Genomic DNA, 23,687 nt, shown 5'->3' with positions numbered 1-23,687 from the left:
AATCCATAAACGTCTTCATAGCAGCTATTTGGTTTAAGGTTGTATATTGTTTGTATTGGTATCTTTTCACATTGTTGAAGAGGTATTGGAAACCTGCAGAGACATGGTAAGCCTATAGGGTGAAAACTACAATGCCTCAGATCTCCAGTGCTAGAAAAGAAGACACACATACAACTTGAACAAACAAGGGAAGAAAGTGTCCACAACAAACCAAGATATAACATTAGTAGAAACAATGGCAGAATAGAAGAAATGACAGAGAAGGAGTTCAGGTTGTACATAGTTCAAATGTTCTGTGAATCAAAAAATGATATAAGAGAGAAAATACAGGCAGCAAAAGATCATTTTGATAAGGAGCTACATGAGCAAATACAGGTAGCAAAATGTTACTTCAATAAGGAGATAGAGGTTTTGGAAAAAAAACACATTCTTAAAATGAAACAAACAATGAACCAAATTAAAAGGTCAATAGAAAGCATTACTAACAGATTAGATCACTTGGAAGACAAGACCTCAGAAAATGAAGACAAAACATATAATCTTGAAAAGAATGTTGACCACACAGTAAAGATGATAAGAAACCATGGGCAGAACATTCAAGAATTATGGGATAGCATAAAAATTTAGGAATTATAGGAATAGAGGAAGGCATAGATTTCTAAACCAAAGGAATAAAAAAATCTATTAATGAATTAATATCAGAAAATTTTCCAACCATGAAGAATGATTTGGAAAATTAAATACAAGAGGCTTACAGGACACCAAATGTACAAAATCACAACAGACCCACACCAAGGCACAATATAATGAAAATGTGTAACATACAGAATAAAGAGAGAATTTTAAAAGCCACAAGAGAAAGGAATCATATTACATATAGCGGAAACCAATTGAGATATCGGCAGATTTTTCAAACCAAACCCCAAAGCTAGAAGATCCTGAAACAACATATACCAAGCTCTGAAAGAAAATGGATGTCAACCAAAAATCAACCAAAGCAAAATTAAGCTTTACATTTGATGACAACATAAAGACCTTCTATGATAAACAAAAGTTAAAAGAATTTACAACTAGAAAGCCTGTCCTACAGAACATCTTTGGCAAAATATTCCATGAGGAGGAAATGAAAAACAACAATGAAAATCAGCAAAGGGAGGTATTATACTAAAGAAAATACTAAACAAAGGAGAAACCAAGTAAAGTTAAATATCAAAAATAAACAAATATGACTGAGAATACAAATCATGTATCAATAATAACCCTGAGTATTAATGGCCTAATCTCACCAATCAAAAGACATAGACTGGCAGATTAAAATTTTTTTAAAAAAACACAATATGCTTCCTTCAAAAGACTCATCTCATAGGAAAAGACATCCACAGACTGAGGGTGAAAGGTTGGAGAAAAAACATACCATTCACAGGAACTGCAGAAACAAGCAGGGTTTTCCATGCTCATATCAAATAAAGTAGACTTCAAGCCAAAGGATATTTCATACTGCTTAAGGAACCATATATCAGCAAGACATAAGAATTATAAATATATATGCCCCAAACAATGGAGCATCTATTTCCATCAAACATTCCATCTAAAGTTCAAGAGTCAAATAGACCACAACACAATATTTTTTAGTGACTTTAACACACCTCGTTCACCCCTGAATAGATCTTCGAAACAAAAGCAAAACAAAGAAATTATAGAACTCAAGAATACAATCAATAACATAGATTTAATAGACATATATAGAATATTTCAACCATCAATGTGAATACACTTTGTTCTAGCAGCACATGGATCCTTTTCTAAAATAGACCATGTATTATGCCACAAACCAACTCTTAGCAAATACAAAAAAATAGAGATACTGCCCTGCATTCTATCAGATCATAATGAGAAATGAAATTAGAAATCAATGATAACATAAAAAATAGAAGCTACTCCAACACCTGGAGACTAAATAACATGCTATTGAATGAACAATGGGTTTAAAAGAGTAGATTAAAAAGTTCCTAGGGGTAATTGAGAACACTGATACAACATATTGAAATCTCTGGGACACTATGAAGACAGTAGTAAGAGAAAAGTTTATTGCATGGAGTTCATTCCTTAAAAGAATAAAAAGTCAACAAATAAATGATCTAATATTACTAGAACATTACTAGAAAAAGAAGAGCAAAACAACACCAAAAGCAGAAAAGACAAGAAATAATTAAAATCAGAGCTAAAAATCAATGAAATTGAAACAAAAGAAACAACTGATAAAATTAACAAAACAAAAAGTTGGTTCTTTAAAAATATAAATAAAATTGATAAACCCTTAGACATGCTAACACAGAGAAGCAAAGAGAAAACTCAAATTACTAACATCCATGATGTAAAAGGAAATATCACAACAAACAATGCATAAATACAGAAGATAATTAGAAATTATTTTGAAAATTTGTACTCCAATAAAATAGAAAATACTGAAGGCATTGACAAATTTCTTGAGTCAGATGATTTGCCCAAACTGAATCAGGATGATATATGCAAGTTACACAGATGAATTTCATGCAATGAAACAGAAGATGCCATCAGAAGCCTACCAACCAAGAAAAGCCCAGGACCAGATGGATACACAGCTGAGTTTTATAGGACTTTCAAAGAAGAACTAATACCAATACTCCTCAAGTTATTTCAGAAAACAGAAAAAGAGCGGACACTTCCAAACTTATATTCTATGAGACCAATATCACCTTGATCCCCAAACCAGACTAAGACAAATCAAAGGAAGAAAACTTCATCTAATGAACAGAGATGCAAAAATTCTCAATAAAATTCTGGCAAATCAAATACAAAAACATATCAAAAAGATAGTGCATCACAATCAAGTGGGGTTCATCCCAGGGATGTAAGGTTGGTTCAGCATAATGAAATCAATAAATGTAAAATAAATAAAATAAAGGTATTATGTCCAACTACAACTAAAAAAATTAATATATATAAAAAAACTACTTTAAGATTTCATTTTACTCCAGTCAGAATGGCAACTATTTAGAATATAAACAATAAATGTAGGCAAAAATGTGGGAAGGAAGGCACACTCATACATTGCTAGTGGGACTGCAAATTGGTGTAACCAATATGGAAAGCAGTATGGAGATTTCTTGGAAAACTGGGAGTGGAACCCACCATTTGACCCAGCTATCCCACTCCTCGGCTTATACCCAAAGGACTTAAAAACAGCTTACTATAGTACTGCAGCCACATCAATGTTTACAGTACCACAATTCACAATAGCTAAATTGTAGAACCAACCTAGATGCCCTTCAGGAGATGAACAGATAAAGAAAATGTGGTCTATATTCACGATGGAATAATATTCAGATTCAAAGTGAATAAAATCATGGCATTTGCAGGTAAATTGAATGGAGTTGGAAAATATAATACTAAGTGGAGTAAGCCAATCCCCAAAAAACAAATGCTGAATGTTTTCTCTGAAATTAGGATGCTGATCCATAATCAGGACGGAGCAGGGAGCATGAAAGGAATGGAGGAAATTTAGATAGGGGAAAGGGGAAAAAGGGGAAGGGAGTGAGCAGGGAGTAGGGAAGACAGTGGAATGAAATGGACATCATTACCCCAAGTACATGAATGAAGACACAAATGATATGATTCTACTTTGTGTATAACCAGAGACATGAAAAATTGTGCTCTATATGTGTATTATGAATTGAAATGCATTCTGTTGTCATATATAACAAATTAGAATAAATAAATAAATTTTAAAATATTCAAATAAATAGATGATGCTATTTTCATTGGAAGACAAATAATTGAAAGCCCTCTAAGTCTGAGAGCTATACAAAGATAGAGGTTAACAATCTAAAGTGTGCAAATAAATTTTCGCTAATATTTATAAGAAAATATTACATAATTATTAAGCTATATAGTTATTTTCATGTTAAATATATCCCAGTGTATATTTATAGTTGACAAAGGAGTTATCACTAAGTGTAGAAAGGTCTGGAGAGCATAGATTAAGAAATTTGACCCCAAAAGGATAAGATGGGGGACATTAGACTCAGACTATAGATTCATTAGTTTAGATACAGGTGGATATGAATGGGGTCTAACTCATTTCTTTCTGAGAAAGAAAGCATTTCTTAAAATTGAAGAGCTAGTAATTTCAGAGCAATAGCTCTTTCACTCAGAAGATCCCTAATCTTCTTTTTGAATGGATTATTCAAACTGCTGTAATTAACATCAGCATGGTCTACTGCCAATGGACTGAGAATTATAGACATGTTATAGCAGAGTTTATTCCAACAATTTAAATTTTTTAAGAAATTTTATGATGTTAATATTATTAGGGAGAAGGACAATGTAGACTTATATTTTATAATATATGAGAAACCTAATATATAAAAATATATAGAAACCTAATATTCTCATGGACAGCAGCAAGACTTGAGAGGCAAAAATGTGCTGTTATTGGAAGTTCTGTTTGACAAAGTTTTGAGATTGTTGATAGCTCATAGATGTCTACATTTCCTTAATGAAAACTTGGGGCCTGGTGTATTTGAGAATTTTGATATTTTTTCAAATGTAGGAAAGTTTATAGCACATTAGCTTTATAATATTAAACTACCCACTGGTGGGTGTGGTATAACATGTTGTAATCTATCACAGTAACTTTCCTGCAATAAGACAGGTAAAGTCACACTAAGTTATGCAAATATGATTGTAAGTCTTTCACCTCTGGAGGTTTTGTTTCCAAAACAAATACCTCAAATTCATAGAAAAGACTTAGATATTTTTAAAGAATTGCAGCTAAAGATTTGTCAACCCAAAGATCAGAAATTGTTGTTATTCTTTATATTGTAGTACTTTATATAATATTATTATTCATAATAGTATTATTACTACTTATTAGGAGGCAGTTTGCTGGTGGCTTATTAAACATTTTCCAGATCTTTACAATAGTGTATTAGATGCATAATAAAAATGCCATTCTGAGCTGAATATGGTGGTACACACCTGTAATCCCAGTTACTTGGGAGACTGAGGCAGGAGGATCATAAGTTTGAGGTCATTCTGGGCAACTAAGCAAGACCCTTTCTCAAAATAAAATAAGGGCTTAGAAGATAACTGATAGATAGAGTCCTTACTTAGCATGTGCAAGGTTCTGGGTTCAATCTTCAGTAACATTAGTAATAATAATAATATAAATAATAATATGTTTTAAGTAATTAAGAAACATGGCATGGATTTAAGTTGATTTTCTATTTCATTCTATTTTATAAATGTCTGATTCACATCCAGAAGACCTTATTACTATACTAGTTCTTTAATGAATATACTCCTGCATGGGTTGCACTCTCCATTATTTCTTGCTTCCTTTTTTTTGAGCAAATATTTATTGAGTGCCTACAATATGTCAAGCATTTTTCTTGGCACTGGGGAGACAACAGGAAACAAACAAAAGTGTCTGTTCTCATAGACACATTCTAATATCTAGACCATCTAATACATAGAATCTCTAAAATCTAATATCCATATTCTAATGGGGAGGGCAAAAAGACATAAAAATAGATTCTTATAAACTTAAAGTAGAAATGAACATACAGTTGATTAGAAAAGTACTAAGTAACAATGTGGAAACACAAATAGATTTGCTATAGGATCATAAGAAAAGGCCTCTGAGCTAAGATCTGAATGAGCTGAAGGAAGCAGCATACCTAGGGAAGAGCACATAGGCTTCAGGAACAGGAAATGGAAATCACCAGATAAAATACAGTATGTCTATATGATGTCAGGATATCCCAGTGTGTTGTAGGCACATTCCATGTAATATTCTGGGATGTAATTATACTGAAATCTTCCTTATTATTTATCTGAAATACATATTTAAAAGAGTGTCTTGTATTTTCATTTGGACAATAGGTATCTTTACTCAGTTGAGAATGTGTTTTCTCTATTAGAGGGACAATAAGGAGGTTGATGGAGGAAAGAAGTTGGAAAGAGAGGCGTCAAGATAGCAGCCGCCAGCCACCTGTGGCTATGGAGCACTGGAAAAGTGGCTGGTCAACATTCAGACATGCTGCACAGCTAGAAAATACAAACTGAAGATCAAAGACATAGTAAGAAATTTGAATATCAAATAATCTCATTAGCTTTTGTTTTTTTACATTGATTGATGTCGAATTGATTTTACCTCCCTCTTATTTTTTAATGTTTTACTAAAAACGTTTAAATTGCGTATGTGGCTCACATTATATTGCTATGCAAGAGTGATAGATGAGAAAGAAAATGGTTAGGGAGGAAGGAGACCAAGCAGACCCTTGATGGTGAAGACTTCAGGTTTTACTTGAATGAGACAGAAAGGCCTTGAGAATTAGGCAGAAAAATGACATGGTCTAATGGTATTGCTCTCTGAGTCTGCTCCTAAAAACCCCCAGCTGAGGTAATAAGCACAAATGTTTCTTCCAGGTGAGAACTACTGTCACTGCCCCAAAAGTTACCCTTTATTTCCTGCCTTGTCTCCCCAGCCCCTGGCTAAGTCATTGTATTGATTGTGATTTACCAACACAATTGAATTGTCTGCTGCTCTCTAAACAACTTTCAGAGTCACTGATTAAAAAATATTCCTGACAAATCTACCATACCCTAGGCACTATTCTAGATGTTAGGGATATAGTAGCAGTAAAACAAGGGACAGTGGGGCTGTAGTGCAAATTATGTCTCGTGGGAGTTATATCTTAATGGAGACAGTTTATATAAACAAACAAGAACTGAACATGTGTGTGTGTGTATGTGTGTGTGTGCGCGTGCGCAGTGTGAGATTTAAAGTGGTATGATGGAAAATGAAACAAAATGGTAGAGTACCAGGATAGAATGAATTGGAAGTTCTCATATGAGGGAAGTGAGTAAATCATCTGCTTTGATCTAAATGGTTTAGTCCCATCCCCAAATTCATAGTTAAATCCTAAACCCCAGTGTGATGGTATTAGGAGGTAGGGTCTTTAATTAGGTCATAAGGTAAGACCCCCATGAATGTGATCTTCACTCTTATAAAAGAGGTCCCAGAGATCCCAGATTATGTCTACCATGGGAGATTACACAAAAGATGGCCACATATGAAGAAGGGAGCCCTCAACAGAGCCCAGAGCCTTGGTCTTGGATTTCTCATCCTCCAGACCATGAAAAATAATTTTTTTCTTATGTATAATCTACCCAGCCTATGGTATTTTGGTACAGCATCCCAAATAAATCGACCCAGAATCCAAGTGGATATGGAGCAGGGGGAATTGAAGGCTTAGGAAACAGCTAATGCAAAGGCTTCTGAAAGAAGATTGAGCTTAATGTGTTGGAGGAGCAGCAGGAAATTCAAGTGTTCTAGATGGAGTGAGCAGGTGGGATAGTAGGAAATAAAGTATAATTTGACACAACTATCTACTTTAAATTTCCAGAAATACAACCAGAGAAAATCATATATCTTTATGGAATCATGAAGTTTCTAGGAAAGCAAAAATAGTTCTAAATTCTACTCATGGATGGCCTACTAATACCCTCACCTCAGGACTCTCTTGAAGCATGTGAAATTCCTTAGATTGAAAAGTTCATTTAAGTATTTTTAATACAATCTAAAGCAGAACAAAACTATCAAACCAGCTAGATGTTCCAACTTCATGTGATTCTTATGATATAGTGTGCAAATACCAAATTCACCTAGTACACAGCACAACAGTAATGTTGGTGGAGTGTATCATTGGTGTAATCATTAGAACTTTTAAATGAATGCAGCCTGAGCTTGCCTACTCCTGTGTGGAGATGGGCAAGAAAAAAGCAAGGGTTGAATTAAAAGGGTATAATTTTCAGAGTAAGTTTCATGTAAGAGAGGCCCAAAGGGCAACTGTGGTTTGTAAAGAAAATGAACAAAAAAAAACAAATATGGGCCATCAAAAAGATTTTATATTCATTAAATAAGACTAGGCTAATATAATAAAAGAACCTATTGGAAAAATGGGGAAATTAAACTTGCCTTTGTCAAAATACAAAATTTATTAAATTGGCTGATTAGGGAAGTTTTTGGTTCAGATGCTAATAAGTGGTAGGGAGTAGAAGGGAGAATTAAAGCAAGAGAAGTGAAAGCAGGAGTGCCAAGTGCAAGAGGGGAAGGCACTGGAGGGATAGGCTGGGCAGGGGACCTCACGCAGGAGCAGGATGAGGAGGCTATAGATTTGCTGTGTAGTTAGTGTTCTTAGCAACCTGAGCTCTGTTTCACAATCCAAAGTCCAGAGGAACTCTGTGGGTCACCAGGACAATCAGTGACCCCTTAAGTGGGCATCAGGAGGAGGAAATGAAGAACAAGAAGACATTACACAGAGGAAAAACCAGTTGAGAGGAATTGAAAAATATTTGAAGAAAGAAATATGAAAGTGAGTTGGGTATGTACTTTCTCACCGTCATAGTGAGATGCATAATGCATAATGGCCTGCTGACTCTCAACAACCATCTATGAGACACACTCACTAAAGGTCATATTGCCTTGCTCTTGGGGAGGTCCCAAGCCACCTCTAAGAAGGGCATACATGTTGGGTCTGCACTGCAGAGAGTGAGGCGCCTCCAATGCAGAATGATTCAGATAACTGGATTCAGAGTTTTCCAGGTGTATTTTTATGTGTCCCACTATGTGATCTGTGGTAAAGTGGTTCACTGATCCAATATGGTAGAAAACCACAGCACACTCTATTTTTGTCTTAAGATTCCTAATGACACTGGCTCATCAAAGGCTTAAAGAAGTCCTGAGATGAGGAAGCCGTAGAGCTTTGTTTAATCCATCATTTTCAAAATTTATTTGAATAAGAAGCCTTTTTATCCACCTACCAGAGTTAATGATCCATAGAGCCTCCTGTGAAATGAAGTCTTGTCGACTTTCTGGGCACACTGCACCGGGCAAAGCTAAGGGAAAGATGCCCTTGCGCATCTCATTGTCTTTGCAGACACCTTTCATCTCACCACACTCAGGGTTCTCATAACATGGTCGTCCTACCCTAGAAGATCTTGAACTAGAGCTCATCAAAGGAGAGCATCACTGTGTCCTGGGCCATCCCCTGCTTCTTAGTCCTCTTAATAGGAAAAATATTAGTGATGTCTTCATTAAATTTTCCCCTCCTTCTTCCTTTCCCTCTCCATTTCTCTCTATCATTAAAAATAATGTACTTTATTTCTTTTTCATCTTCTAATTCTCCTTCATTAACAATTGATTTAAAAAACAAATCAAAATGTCAAGAACAAAATAAAGCAGACCATGATATCAGCAGAGAAATACAATGTTCCAAAGAAAAAGCACTAAATGTATGGGAAGCTGAGATCCACAGCAAATGGGGCTTCTCCAAGGACAGAAGCCTCACAGGAAATTTGGAAGGGCTGGTATGAATAGAAATGGGAGTTCTGGAGAACCGGGATGTCGTGAGCACAAAAATAAACTGTAAGCATCCAAATCTTCTGTTCCTCTTCCATTTCATTTTCTTTCTTATGGGTTTAAGCAACAGTCAGTATTCAAACTTTGCACATGGTTTTTCATACACAGATTCATATCTATCTATTCCATTAAATTTCTTCTATGTTAATCATTCAAAAAGCAGTCACATTCTCAAGATGCGACATTTACTTCAGCAAGGAAATGGACAGAGAGGGGACGTCTGTATCTTCTTGAGGCTTCTGAGGAGCAAGGGGACTGATTTTGCATGTGAAAAAAAATAAACTGAAAAAAATAAACTAACAGCTCCTCAGGAAGCTGAGGAAGAATGATTGCCAGTTTGAGGCCAGACTGGGAAACTTATCACTAAGAAAAATGGGGTTTTTGAGGACATAGGTCACAGGCAGAATGTACCAGGGGTCAATCCCCAGTACCAAAAAATTAATTAATTGATTTTTAAAAAGAATATAGAAATGGAGTTTGATATTTTTGGTATTTTGCCATTAACTGGCCCATCATAGTGACAGGCTCTTTTAACCTCTTTGAGTTTTGGTTTCCTCATTTGTAAAGGAGTCAGCAAATTTCAAGCAGTGGGCCAAATCCTGCCAACTGCTTATTTTATAAAGTTTTATTGGTACACAACCACACTTGCTTGTTCATGCATTGTCTACGGCTGGATCTCTACAACGACAGAATGGAATGGAGTTGGGTAGTTTTGAGAGAGACTATGTGGCTTGTGAAGCTTAAAATATTTACTGTCTGGCCCAATACAGGAAAAGTTTGCTCAGTGAGGTTTCTGCCAAGTCTGACATCCTATGATGCAGATTATTACCCCACAAGAGGCTTAATTGTTGTCATTTAAGTACAGGTGTTAGGAGTAGAGAAAATGGCCTCAGCCAACCACCCAATTTAAATATTTCATGCACCTTTAGTCTGATTGCTTTTGCCACCCACAGCATTTTGACAATGAACCACACACCATATTGCTGTACCTAGTGCCAAGGAAACACAGTTTGAAAACAAAGCTTGCTTTCTGGTCCATGCCTTATGAAAATGTATGATGTGAATCGTTCTCAAATAAGGTGTGTGTTGTGCTCTGTCTCCAGCTTTGAATACCAGAAACCACAGCATTCCTCAACTCAACCTCCTTCAGAGGACTGGGAGAGCTTGCCTGGCCAACTAGATGAACAAACCCTGACATTTTATTTATTTTTCTTTCTGGAAATGCTCACTCAAAGGAAAAAAGGTCCCCAAATTTTCTGCAGCTGCTGTCTGGATCATTTTTTTAAAAAAAAAAATATACTCAAGGAAGCTGCCTGGGTGGCCATGGAGAATGGTTGGGTCAGTTCACATATTGGATGCTTTGAACAGTTCACAGTGATCAAATTATCACAGGGGGGGTTGACCATGTCTGGAAGCCCACACCTCCACACCATTTCGTAGGACTTGCTACAACATCACAGGGATTTTCCTGAACTAGGTTCACCCCTCAACATTTAACCCAAGACATGGAAAGACAAGTGATTATTCCAGTTTTGACAGCAGAGAAGAATTAATTTAGAAAAAAAAATGTCAAAAACATAAAAACTCAGTCACCAAGTGATTACATGTACTAAACCTCAGAATCTCAAAGAAATTCTAAATTTCACGAGAGAATATTTTCTCATTGTGTATGCATATTTCGGGGGGGCGCATGTTCTGTTAAACATGATTAATGGCAAGGTATGAATTTTGGATAATCAATAATTTCACTTAAAATATAAAAAATAATAATAAATGGGAAAAATTGATCATACTGGAATTTTGTATCAGTTTAATAAGAATATGTGAGACTGGTAATAAGAATATGCTTGTGAGCTCTTTGTGACAGAATGTTTAGACCATTCATTCTCTTGGTTGTTAGAAGAAGTTGGATGCTTGGAACAGAGCCTTGTAGGACTTGGGGAAAGACCATCTCTTCATACATACATACTACATTCCTGCCCGTTTTCTATGATGGGATAGGAATACTGGGAGACAGAAAAAAATTATTTTTCTTAGAAAGGATTTGGAAGTGCTGTGGTTTTAATGTTTGTATTCCCTCCAGAATTAATGTTGAAACTTAATCTCCAGTGCAAAAGTATGAATAAGTGGGCTTTTATCTGTTCATTAGGTCATAAAGTTTCTTCCCTTGTGCTAAGGATTAAGTTCTTTATAAAAGAGGCTTCATATAGTGTTTGGCCCCTGCCTTTGCCCTTTTGTCCCTTCTACCATGTGAGGACAAATACATGGTATCGTCTATGAAGAATGGGCTGTCACCCTGATCTTGACTTCCTGGCTTCTCAAATTATAAAAAAAAATAAGTTTCTGTGGTTTATAAGTTATCCAGTCTTAAGCATTTTGTTATAGCAGCACACATGGCCAAACACAGGAAGTGTAGGGAAATTTATCTGAAAAGGCCATGCATCCTCGTCACCATGAGACTGAACATTTTGTTCACAAATGCCTGGGAGATAAACCCCTTCAATTCTTCAAGGAATTCAAGAAAACAAATCCTAAACCACCTTCAAATTTCACAATCTCAACTTGTTCCCATAATATTCCCAAAATCTGAGGCTGGTCTTATAAGAAAGAGAGAAGAAGTTCCTTGAATTTTCTCCAAGTATTGACTCCCCATATACTTGGAGAATGAAGCCGATTGAGTGCCATGAACATAGTACTTAAACAAAACGGCAAAGATGGCATTCCTGTGTGAGGATTATCCCTATTTTATTGTAAGGAAATTTAGAATCAGACCAAAGAATCTGTCAATGATAATATATTTAGCAGTAGAAGAGATCTGAACTTAACTCTGTTTGGCTTTGATTCTTTTTAGTCCCAATACAACTGTCTGTGAAGACAAGTCTTCTTGCTTCAGAGTCAACTTTCAAATTTCTAGGATAGAACCCTCTCCATTCCCCTTTACTTCATGGTGATTAGAATTATTGTTGGCACTTGCCAAAAACCCTCAAAGTTTGATGTATGAACTTCTATAGTCTTTCTCTCTAAACAGGCACCAGAAAGATTCAGTAGAATCAAGACCCTGTTACAATATTTTATCACTATCATGTTCCTAGTGTATACTTTATAAGTGTCACAAATTACACCGACTGAGAAGCATCAGTGTATGTTGTACTTTAACACTGATGACTGCACTGCAGATATGCTTCGTGGCCAGTGAGTAGCTAAGGGGCCATGGGCACTCAAAAGAATAAAAAGGAGCTGTCAACTCTCCCAAAATGCAGTGCTAATGTGTCACTGCTCTCAGGGACAAAGCTGTCTCTCCTGCCTTCTTGTAACATAGAGATGATGCTAGAGCCCACACAAATCTCAGTAAGTCAGACACTGAGCCAAGAAGAGTCTGAAATGACAAAAAGTTCACGTTGCTACGTGTGTGACATGCCTAGATTACACATGTGCATATGTGTGCAAGCTGGGCAAGATTTGGAAAGTAGGCAGTGGAGATTCTGAGATGATTCGGGAGGATGTTTTGATAAGAATTAAGAATAATTTACTACCTTAGTTCCTCTAAAGTGGCTTGAGAGCCATTTCCTCTCAAGGACTAAGAAATTTCTCCCATTGGATCTTGTTTATATTCTCATTTTCTTAAGAACATTTTAAATATAATGAATATACAAGTGAGATTAAGTGGCATTTGTCTTCCTGTGTCTGCTTTATCTTACCTTATGATGTCCTCTAGGTTCATCCACACTATCTTAAATGACAGGTTTCCTTTGTTTTTGTTTTTGTTTTAATACAGGCAGAATGGTATTTCACTGTATATATGATGGTCACTGGTGACTGAGGAAAAGGGAATGGATAGTTATTAATCAAAGGGTATAGAACTTCAGGTAGATGGAGGAGTAAGTTTAGGATCCATTGCAGATTACAACGATTATAGAAAAAAAAATAACATGAAAGGTTGCTTGGTCTAAAGTGGTTCATCACCAATTTCAGACTTCTGAGATCTTCTAGGAAGTAAAGCATATCTGAAAATGGGATTATATACAACTACTATTTCACTGTTCTAAATTCAGCATCCTAAAGACCTATCTAATCACTTCAATCTAGAGGGGAAAAAAATTAAATAGTTAATGAAGGGACACTCTTGTAAATAGTGACCAGCAGTTGCTCTGTGAAGGGAAACTGAGGGAGACTTTCTTAAATGTGTTTACACTTATTTACATGTTTTTCTGTTGAATTTTGAACCAGGTGTCTTGTTTTTCCAAAATAATGAAAATGAAAATTTTAAACTAACATTCAGCGTCACCATTTTTATCTATTCCCTCCTTGACAAGTCAGCCACTGGTCTTACATTTGTTCTGCTCCTGCTTGGCATGAACAAAATCTCCAAGGAAGTGTATCACTTCATTCCTTTATCATTTCTCCCCATTCATATGCTGCACCAAAAATTTTTCTCAACATTTTTCATGGAACTATGCTATGTGTCTGTATTTGGATTATGGTTCTCCAAGGAGGACCACAAAGGGGCTAATATCAGTGTTAGTTTTGTGATTCTGTTAGGATTTTGACTTCTCCCTCTTACTAAATTTTTATCCTTTGCCAAGTTACTAAATGTCTCTAAGACTCAGTTTCTTTATTTCTGAAAAATAAGGATAATAAAGCCAATAGTAAGATCTTGTAATACCAAAAGATTAATAGATAAATTATGTAAAACATTCTCTGTACATAGTATTCATTCAACAGATAATCGTTATAATTATGCCTTAATGTTTAATCCACTCTGTTATTTGCACTCTTTAAATTTTAACACATCATGTTGTTGTCAGTTTAAAATGTGTACCTGACTAAAGCAAATAACAAATTTGGAGGGGGGGGGAAGCATATAGCCAGCATTTGATGGACACAGGCAAATGGCAGATGTCACCCAGATAGCACATTTCTTCTACTGCTCTCCTCACGACAAAACAAAACAAAAAAAGGGTAAACACATTAAAAACTACACAAGATCATCTCCTTCCACCCTGCTTTTTCTTGTATTGTTTTTTTGACCCATTTCCAACCACAGCATAGACTCCAGTTTCTGTCAGATGCTATATTCTCCCTTAGATTTTCCTCCATAGTCTTTTGGTTTTAATCTTTGGTTCACCGTGCTCTTGATTACTAGCCCAGCCTCCATCATTAGCCAATTTCCCATCTGGCAAAACCTGTTCCAGAGAGGAAGTGAATGGAAACACTTTCATGGTTTGAGTCAGTAAACTTTTACTGAATGTCCAACACATGCTGATTGGTATCCTCAGGCAGTACGGGATAAATGCCTATATCCTAGACATAAAAGACATCATAGATCTGGCTCTATTCCACTGTAGTCTTGTACAAAGTCAAAATGAAATACAGAAAGGAGAGCTCTGCAATAAACGTGGATGTGCTTTGTCTTAAGCAACATTGGGTGGAAAAGTACAATCTTGGCCATTGCCCCTGGCTTCCATCTCTCTGTCTCCTGATTCTCAGCTAATGCTTGACCTATCCTTTCTAGTTAAACATATTTTCTGGGCAGGAAGATCATCTGGCACACATTTTTTTTTAACCAGCTCTCAAAAAAGTAAGTAAATAAATAAGTGGATTTGCCCCTAATCTCATGTGTGGAACAAATTGTGGGTGGTCGTCGGAAGGTTAGACTTCAGGACAGGAGACATCCAGCTTATATTTTACAAAGTGCCAAGTGGCCAATTTAACTAATTATACTCAGAATACAGACATTCTTCTAATCTCCATGGTATGGTAGTTTGGCATTGCCAGATAGAAATAATATTTTGCACAGTCCTGAGAAATCCAAAATGCCTCCCATAAAGAACAAAGAGAATTTTAAAATATGCCAGCCATGGAGCATAACTGTGCCTTTTGTACTGGTCACTGATCCTGACCATTATATCCACACCCACTGTATAGGCTTAGTAGTGATCATAAATGCAGTCAGCAAAAGGTAAGCATTTTATATCCCCTGATAGAAAGCAAAGGGACATCTTGTTTTGCTTGCTGAAACTTGGCTATTAGACCCCGCAATAAAACGTTCACAGGCAGGCTGTGTAGGAAGAACACCTGGATTCTGGGGGAAATGCATCATTCATCACTTTTTTCTTTAAATCCACAGAAATATTTTTTCTATCATCTTGTGACTTTTTATGGGCTGTTAATGATGGGAGAACCTGATCAAATGCAGGCAGGCTTTCACATTCAGAATGGATAAGAGGACAGCAACCAAATGCTAAACACGTGTCATTCACCACTGGCCAGGGCACACTGTTTTATAACATTTTATAAACTTTCCGACCAACACTGATTCGGGGAGCATTCATGTTCACATAAACATGCCTTGCTGTGTACATGACTGCTACTAATAATCAACAGGGAATGGCTGCACTAATTCCTCCTCTCCTTGTGGAAAAGATTAATTTTCCTGCCATTTGTTTTATATTTGCCGGAAATGGGGAATTTTTAAGATCATCATGCATAATTTCTCTAATATTCAAAGCTACTTTACTACTAAGGAATGCAGGAGACCTAGAGATACAGACATCATCTTCCATGAGGGATACTTTGGGAGTGTCAGGCTTGATATTGTTTAGTGACCCACATGACCCCATAGTTACCCACCGAGCACCTAAGTGCTCCAGGGAAGCTAACTCACAGAGGTATTGAAGGATATTTTAAATTTTAAAAAGAAACTGGCAATAGCTACCCATAGCACACAAACTACCATTATGAAGTTGACCCTAACCATTTAATAACAACCAGAATGTTATTCCTTATGTGCTCAGGATAACATGTAAAACTATTAAGACAGGAGTGTGTTAGGAGCCCAGGAATTTTGAAAACCTCTAAACATAGACCCATTTATATGAACCCTAAGTTCAAGAACTCAAGCTTGTACATGTTGTCTGACACCTTCTGCATGCCAGAAAACATACTATAGGGAGCAGAGAAACCTTCATTTATATCACACCTGTGAAAAAAGAAGTCACAGAACATGGTCTCCACTGTCTCTTGATTCCTGTATACTGATTGCAATTTTCAATGTCCTAAGAACTTTCCCTTGAAGGAGTGGATAAACAGCAAGAAGGGATCATGAGATCTGGACTTTGTGTCGAAAGCTGTTCAGCAGAGTAGGGTTTAAAAACAGAAAGGAGATGACATCTGGTGCTTCTCATTCCATCTTTGTTCTCCAGTGTAACTCTAGAGGACCTTGAGCAGTCTCTTTTAAACAAGTTGCTCTGGAAAGAATTGTGCAAGAAAATAGATGCTAGTAATTCAGCAGGGATAAGACCCAGGCAATCCTCCAGAAGAGAAAAGATAAGCGATCAATCCCCAGAGGAGGGCTGGGGATATGGGAATATAGCTCAGTTAGTAGAGTGCTTGCCTCACATGCACAAGGCCCTGGGTTCAATCTCCAGCACCACAAAAAAAAAACATAAATAAATAAAAAATAAACTTCAGAGGAAATTTAAGAAACAGAGTTTCTTGGGATGGGTAAATTTAGGGGAATAAATTTGACTCAAGGTATTGTAGGCAAGTCTGGAATAACAGAAACAGTGGTAAAAAATACAAGACTTAACTACAATTTTTTTTTTTTTTTTGGTACTAAGGATTGAACTCACGGGGACTTGACAACTGAACCACATCCTCAGCCCTATTTTTTATTTTATTTAGAGACAGGGTCTCACTGAGTTGCTAAGCACCTTGCGGCTGCTGACACTGACTTGAATTCGTAATCCTCCTGACTCAGCCTCCAGAGCAGCTGGGATTACAGGCATGCACCATCTCACCCAGTCAAGACCATTGTTTTATAAGGAATAGCTGATTGAATTGAAAAGGACACTAGGAGTTACGAAAACATTGTCAGTTCAACAAAGAAATCTTGGTAGGAGGAAAATGGCTAAGGACAGAAACAAGCATAATCTCTTGATCTCACTGTGATGAGGCTGTTTTGGAATCCATTAACCTGTACCTTTTGACTTATAAAGCCTGTTTAAGAAACCATTCATTTCTTAACAGTTAGTCTCTCAAATATTTTTGAAAAATAAAACAAATTTGACTAACCTCAATCGCAATTGTACTCGTAGTGTTGAGGAGCCACTTCAGAAAACACTCTTAAGTCCGAATTCACATCAAAGAGAGCTTTAATTACCTGGCCAGGGTCTGTCACCCACTAGTAGAGACTGAAGCTCTGTGGAATAACAGCAATTCCCTGCCCTATGTCTTGGGAATTTAATGATGAAAAATACAACTCAGAGACTTTCCTTAGCATCATGCAAGCAAGCCAGTCATAGAAGCTAAAACAGCAGTTAGTAGAGCAACTCAGAGACAATCCCATCTTGGGCTTAAGCAGGTGTTAGACAACCATATCCTGGGTTTGAGCAGGTGGGAGGTGGGGATGAGAATACATTTCAAAGTCATGTAGGTCACCAGGACCATCATATCCTAGATCAAGTACAATTTGTGGGGTACAAAGTACAGAAAAACAATATAAGAAAATGGCTTTCATTTCAGTTTCTCAGAAACAGCTCTTATAACTTTTTTTTTTATAGAAGGCAGTCTTAGGCTTATCTATGACAGTTCTTGCTTTATCTCACTTATCAAAATCTTATATCTATAATCTATATTGTTTACTAATCTATAATCTATGACTTCCACTCTTATTGATTATACTTATCAGTTCACATCACAACAGTAGCACTGTCACCAAAACAAGGACTAAGTAATAGCATTCACAGTTCTTACTGTCTTTGGGAAGAAATACAAGGGTATATGAGATTGAGATTAGTCACGATTTGTGACTGGAAGGGAGAATTATGCCAGAAACTGGGCATATGACATGGATCACTTCCTGTGAGTCCTTCTCTGCTGAACATTTAAGTGTGCTGCAGGCCCTGTGTCTCCCTTCACTCCTAGGAAGACTCCTCCCTAGAAACTTCATTCATCCCCATCACTTCCAAGACCATCTATCTACTGCTACTAACCCAGATCTCTTTACTTACTCCAGATTCATATGTCCAATTACCTATTTAATTATCTCTACCTGTATATTTAATAGGTGTTTCAAACTTATCCTGTGAAAACAGACCTATTAATTCTCAGACCCCAAACTGGCTCTTTTCCAGTCACTACAAATGGCAATGCTACTCACTCAGTTGCTGTATCCAAAAGCTTATTGATTCTTCTCATTCTTTTGTTCCCTAAGCCTCATCCACCATAAATTCGTTTGATTCTACTTCCTAAACCTCTCATTATCTCTCTACATCCCATGCCATCTGCTACCAGCCATCTCTCTTGCCTGGATCAGTAAAAAGACCTTGAAACTCATATCTCTTCTTCTATTTTTTTATCCTCCCCATTCAATTATCTACATATAGTCTTGATAACAGAATTTATATTATTTCAGCTTTCAGTGTAAATCCTCCACAAAGACATTTGAATAAAACTAGAAATCTTTAGCCATGTCTGAGGGTCCGACACAATCCATCCCCATCCAAATTTGTGTTACCAGACTCCTCCTCCATAATTCCTTAAATGCCACATGCATCTTCTGTCTTTTCTCCATAATATCAAGCTCATTCCAACCTGAAGGCCTTGGTAGAAACTGTATTGTCTTCCTAGAATGCCTTTGCCTCTCTTGTTCATATGGCTAATTCTGGACATTAAGGTCTCATTTTAAATATCACTTTTTCCCAGAGGTCTTTTCTGTCCTGCCAATCTCATATATCTTTCAGTTACTCCCTATCATCATCCCAAAGTAATGACCACTGCTTGAATATCTGTATTTACTGGCATATGCTTATGATCTGTCTTATTCCTACTGAAACATAGCGTCCAGCATCCTGAGAAATTGTCTTCTCCTTAAACACCCAACTACTGAACCACTCCACCAGCACATGGTAAGGGCTCAGTACATATTTGCTAAAAGTCCTTGAACTGATGAATAGGTGTCTTAGGCTCTCTCCTCCATTTTGTTTCTAATTGTACATGCCTTCTCTAATGGTCACTTGTGGATCTGATCCCTAAAGCAAATTTGTCATTAAACTAAATCCAAATAGGAATAACTACATTTTAGCAGTAGAGAAAAGGAAATTGGAAATGGTGCTGCAATTCCAGTTTATATAAAAAAGAAGGTTATAATATGATACAAAAGAAAACTTCTTTGTATATCTGGAAATGAATAGAATAGACATATTCCATTAAAATGTGTATTTCTTGAATTAGGAAATAGTCTCTTCATATTTATTAGAAAATTTTCAATGCTAATTGCTGGGGTCTTGACAACAAAGAACAGATCTGGTTATTTTTATCTATACTTTAAAAGATCAACATAATTAACTTAAACACATTTAAATAGCTTCTATTATGTTTTACCCTCAGAGGGAGGTAAATAGTAACATAGAATTATGTGTAGTCAAATTATGCTCTTGTGTTTCTTAGAAATTTTAAGAATGTTTATTGGCACATTTATTCTTGTGCTGGAATTAAAGTGTTACTTGATTTTTTTTAAATTACAGAAGAGTTATTACTAAAATAGTTATGTAAGTTAGGTTTTAAAATTAACATTTTGTTTCAATATTTAAATTTCAGTGTTTCAAATGAATAAAAGTTTATGAGAATTTTGATGTTGTGTATGATAAGGGGACTTTTTTTAATTCTTGGAATGATAAAAACAATGCACATCAATATTGAGCTTTCAGAGTTTCAGGACAACATAAATCTTTCCTTGTTTTTTCTTCTTTTTCCTAAGCTAAATATTTGCTGCCTAAATAGGTGATTTTCTATCTGACTGATAACTGTACATTTAAGAAAAGCACCTTATAATTTTCCTGACTGGAATGTGAAAATTATGAACTGCTTTAATATTTTCCTTCTTTCTTCACTCTTAAAGAGAGAACATGGATTACCCATTCTTTGACTTTTCATACAACTAAGTGTTTGCCCAAATACTTCCAGTATCTTATCCCTGTGGATTTGGAATGAGTTATCTTTTTAATAGGTGTCATTATTTCTTAGCTGAATGGAGCCAATCTTTGAAAAGGACCGTAGAAGGAGTGTTGGCTTTTTCTGTGCTCTCCACCACAGAGAAGTTGACAGCAATGAATTGACATTGCCAAATGCATTATTTCTCATAGGTAGGCTACACCAAGGTCCAAATTGAGTAGCAGATAGAAATATCACTCACAGACTTTACCCATGTCTTTCAATATAGTCACACCAGTAGCAAAGGTAATGTTTACATCTCCACCCATCTAATTCCTTTGTCAATCTCTTAATTGGTTCTGAATCTGGGTAGGGTAGAGGAATATTACTGATTGGATTATGTCAGAACCCACCCATCACTCTGTTCATGGGCCAGGAACATTGAGCAATAGATAAAGATTAGGATTCAGGAATGAAAATCATTTTTAATATACAAAGACTGTGGTGTAACAAAGTCAGGAAATGTGGCTTTATGCCTTAGGCTTCCACATGTATAGACGGTGAAAATTCAGGGTCTTGGAATTTTTAACAGCTTATATTGTTCTGCACAATTATTAAAATGGTATGGTTGGCTTTTCAACACACATGGTTTGAAAGGACAGGTTTAGGATAGATTTTTAATGAGCACCGGTGAAGTGTAGTTTTGTCTTCAATGGGTTGCTGCAGCTTATCATGACTTTGTTCATACCAGTGGCTGTGTAGGGGCAGCCAACCAGCCATTCTGATGAAGCATCAGACTCTTAAAGGTAGATGCTACTAATGGAAATATTTCATTATACATAGACTATTAAAAATTTTAACAAGTTAGAATGTTTTCTTGCTGCATTTCTCTGCATTTCTCAGCCAAGTCTGCTAAGGTGAAAGACCAGACATATTCATCTTTTAGAGAATTGAGTGCTTTAATCATTAGAGGGTCCTGGTGATATTGTAGTTTTAAAGGTTCAACTTCTGATTTCAGCCAAAATATTTCTCATTTTGTCTCCAACCTGGGAATTCCTTTGAAGTTGTCGCTCTCATCTTTACAACAAGAATAAAAGCTCAACAAACTGGGGAATGATGCCTTTCCTTCTATCCATCAAAATTGAAGTTGGAGGTTAAACGACCCCGATGGAATCTGTGCAGACAGGCAAAAGGAAGAGTCACAGCCAAGATTTGCCAACCCAGGGCAAAAATTGCTGGAGCTATAAGCTGGTAGCAAGACTTAAAAAGTAGTTTAGACAAATTGCTGGAAGATCAATCTAGACTAGCATGAAAGTGAGTGAGTATTGTAAGCCAGTGTCTTGGGAAATTCTTCCCACTTTTGAGAGATTTACTTCTAGAAACTTTAGGTTTGCAAAATTAAAAATAAACAATTCCCTCGTGTTTCTGGCAACAGAAAGGGAAAGTAAGCGTCATAAAACACACAAGTACATTGTCCATTAAAAAAATTGTACTTTAATAATCATGTTTTTGTTTTCTGTATTATGATGCTTTGACGTCTTAAACTTTGCTGACCCTGGAAGAACTGAAATCCCAGAGTTATCCAGCTCCTAGGCAACAACTCACTGGAGAGTGCACTTTTCAAGTACAAACCAGCCTGTCCAGAGTCCCAGCTCAACCACTTCCTTTATTGGGTTTTATATTCTGGGCCACTATCCTCATTCCCTAATCAGACTAGAGCCAAGTATAAAACAACAAAGGAGGCTCTGTATGTCAGGTGTATCGAAATTATTCAAACTAGTCAATACTAACTAAATTACCCTGCCTCACCCCTTCCTCAGAAACCATAATAAAGTGAATGATGAACCCCGAGGTTCTTCCGCATGCCCCTGTTTCCATGACAATGCCCTATCCTCCTGGAAACTGTGAAAATTAAATCACAATAGTTTTCTGATCATGCAGGCTTAACTATATCTCAATTCCTTTCCTTTGTACACTATATTTAGGGCTCCTACTTTACAGAAGAGAAAACTTTATCAGAGTCTTATTCTACCTACTTAGAAGAGAAATCACCTAACTCTAGCCTTCCTGTTTCACATAGTGGGTGAGTTGGTGGGGGACATAAACCAAGAAGTATTTGTAAAAACCACAGCCCTGGGACACAGGGCAACTAAAAGATTGAGATTCAGTCAATGCAACACTTCCCATCCCTACCAGTTTAGTACCATGTCAGTGAGCCTGTTGTTGTTGTTGTTGTTATTATTGTTATTGTTGTCCTTGAGGCTTTTGTTTGAAAACAATGGTTTATAGCTAAAAACAGTTTCAAAGTATAGAACTTAAAGATTCCTTCAGTAATCCTGACAGAGCCAAGGAAAAAATAAGTGAGCTTGAAGAAATTCTGAAATTTATAGAAAGGGAGGGAGGGAGGGAAAGAGAGAGAGAGAGAGAGAGAGAGAGAGAGAGAGAGAACATACAACTATGTACAATATCAAAAGGTGTAATACAAGAAGGAGAATAAAGAGAGAAAGGAATAAAAAAAACATTTGAAGTAATAATGATAAAACATCTTTAGAAACCAACCTCAAAGAGCACACTATAGATTAATACATACAGACATACCCATATATTTTCAAAGTGCAGAAAACAAAAAAAGAGAAATTTTTAAATTAAACTGGAAAAATAGATAAACTGGAAAAATACATAAACAAGAATAAGAATTAGTCTTTTAAAATAAAACATAAGCAAGAAGAAATTGAGATGAAATATTTAAGTGTTGAAAGAAAAAAAGAACTACCAACCTCAGATTCTGTATTTAGTAAACCTAATTCAAAAGTAAAGTAGTGCTTCAGACAAATAGAAATGGAGAGAATTCATTGCCAGAAGGCCTAACTTGCAAGAAATGTTAAAAAGAAGTTCTTCAGGAAGAAGAAAAAGTACATAGGTTAAAAACTTGTGTCAATATAAAGAATGAAAGAGTATCAGAGAAGAAATATAGAAAGTTATATATTTGATTTTTCTTATTATCATCAAATGGATATAACATTAAAGTTAACAAAATGTAGCAACAATATGTACAGTGATTTTAACATACGGTTAAGTGGCAAGAATGACAGCAATGTCATAAGCAATAAGAGGTATAAGGTACCCATACAAATCATAAGCCAGTGGAGCATCATTAGAATATGGACTTATGTTAGTTGCCAACATATATTTCAAATTTAGGGCAACTACAAAAAAAAAAAACAATGAAGAAGAATCATAATTAGTATGCTAAGAAAGAGAAAATGAAATCATATAAAATCCTCAATTA

The sequence above is a fragment of the Ictidomys tridecemlineatus genome, chromosome 4 (genome assembly GCF_052094955.1).
Source record: "Ictidomys tridecemlineatus isolate mIctTri1 chromosome 4, mIctTri1.hap1, whole genome shotgun sequence".
Lineage (NCBI taxonomy): Eukaryota > Metazoa > Chordata > Mammalia > Rodentia > Sciuridae > Ictidomys > Ictidomys tridecemlineatus.
Note: the sequence above shows the minus strand (reverse complement) of the source record.